This window comes from Penaeus chinensis, chromosome 15 (genome assembly GCF_019202785.1).
Source record: "Penaeus chinensis breed Huanghai No. 1 chromosome 15, ASM1920278v2, whole genome shotgun sequence".
In the NCBI taxonomy this organism is placed as follows: Eukaryota; Metazoa; Arthropoda; class Malacostraca; order Decapoda; family Penaeidae; genus Penaeus; species Penaeus chinensis.
In genome coordinates, this window is record NC_061833.1 from 3,595,636 (window position 1) to 3,598,135 (window position 2,500).

A 2,500-nucleotide genomic window follows, 5' to 3' on the forward strand; every position below is an offset into this window, starting at 1 on the left:
ACAGTTATGTATCGAAATATTAATGTATTTAATATCACAAATAGTGGAGAAGGGGGCGGTGGAAATCAAAGTACATTGAAGGTCAAGAATATCTTTATAAAAAAAAAATGCATAGTAAGAACACATTGTTTCATTCGTCAAGATCTCAAATGAAACATACTAATGATAATAATAATAGTAATAATGATAATAATAATAGTAATAATAATAATAATAATAACAATAATAATAATAATGATAATGATGATGATAATCGTATAAATAACAGTAGTAATATTAATAATGATGATGATGATAATGATAAAAATTATAATAATAATAATGATTGTAATAATAATAAAAATAACAGTAATAATAATAATAGTAATAATAATAATGATAATAATAGTAGTAATAATAATGGTAGCAATACTAATATCAGTAATGATAATAATAATAATAATAATAATATAAGTATAAATAATAATGAAAATTATAACAACAATAATAATGAGATTGATAATAAAGAATTATGACAATAGCAGTAATGATAAAAATGATAATGATGATGATGATGATGATGATGATGATGATGATGATGATGATGATGATGATGATGATGATGATGATGATGATGATGATGATGATGGAGATGATGATGATAATTATTATTGTTACAGATAAATAAAAACGGTAACACAGACTGAAAAATGCTTAATACAGTACAGTATCCTAAGCAAGAAAAGAGAGAGAGAAAAAAAAATTATAATTAATCAATCCCACAATTAAGTTCAAACATGGAGGAAACGATTATGAACTTCAATGTTTAAAAAAAACTTATCCCTATACTATTCTGAAGTAATTATCACTGATGTCGACAAGTTAATCCTCGCGATCTCACCTTTTCCAAACTTTGGCCTTTGAGTCGAGAGCAGCCAATCCCTATTCGGTATCCTAAGCGAAGATAAAAAAGTGGCTTCACATATCCACTAAATTCTACCGTCAATTTAGCCTCTGTAGTGTGTAGTTACTTGCTGTAAATTAGTGGATATAATCAGTATCGTTTATTAGTGTTATCAGTAAATATATTGTCCATCACTCACCGCGTTGTCCTTCCAAAATAATGGTAACACAAACCCGATCTTTTATAGGTATCCCCCCTCTCTGTAAATGGGTTTCAGTACACTCGTTATCACTGTTTTTCCTTTCATTCTCCGTTACTTTCTTTATGGTTTAATCTACCCCTTACTTGCTACACAAAAGGACACATTCCTCTCACTCATTGGGTTCTCTCATCCATCTTTTTCGCTTGGTACATTAACGACGGTCTCCCATGACGTCTAATGGCGATACGGAATGTAGTGTAAATCAATGTATCATGGAGTAGAAAGTCGTACAGATCCAGTGCCGTAGCGTGGACCCTTGCAGCACAAGAAAGAGTACTTCATTATAGCATTAATTTGTGAAAGAGTGAAAATTGGAAGGGGCAAGTTGTGGATTTACGAAAGAGAAAGTACCGTGTGTTTCCTGTTCCTCTTTCCACAAGCTCGACTGCTCTTCAGTTTTCTTCTAAGCCTTAGCAACTGTCTATCATTCTAAATATTTTAACTCGTCTATCTTTTTTCTTTTCTTCATTTTTTTAATGTTTTGCGTGAAAAACAATTACCTTTTTTTCAATTGAACACTTTGTTCCCACAACCACTATGTGTTTTTCCCCTAAAGTCTATCCCTTCTCATTGTTTACCTTATTACATAGGTATTCTGACGTACTGCAATTTAGCCAATTAAACGGGCATGGAATATCCTGCTTTTCACTGCAAGAAATGATCTTGCACTCTGTAATAATAATGAATCCACAGCAACGAATCCTGCTCCACATTGTTTCAAGTGATTTACAAAGTTCCTTTCCTTGCAAAGCTCCCTTGTCCTTTCTTGATTTTTCTTCTGTAGACATTTTACTTCCGGTTAATGAGTTAATGAAGGAAACATTCGTGTTTATAATCACAGTTAAGAGCAAATCAATATACGATCATTTTTCTAATATTTTCAAATATACAGATCGTATAAACAGTACACAAAATATTATAAACACAAACTTGATTTTCGCGGCGATAGCATACAATAAGACAATCAAGGTCAGCAAGTAAAGTTATTAAATAAACAAGGTTTTTTAATTATCTCAGCATTAACGTTTCATTTGTTACGATTTTCATATCAAAACATAAATTTACCAAATTCCGGATATTCGTATTTTCTCTGCACAGAAAAGTCACATACAATTCCAAATGCTTTTTTATTCTAAAACGAAACCTGGAATCATTCCATTGAGACAATGATATAAAAAATATAAAGAATTATAATAATACTTAAGTGTTTCTTATGAATATTGCTACGGCATGGTAGTGACTTATTTACATTTAAAATACAATAGAAGTTGCAGCAATTGAGAAAATGAGAAGGCGCGAGATTATTTTTTTTCTGCAACTGTGTCAACTGTGTCTATAATTTTCATGATATTATT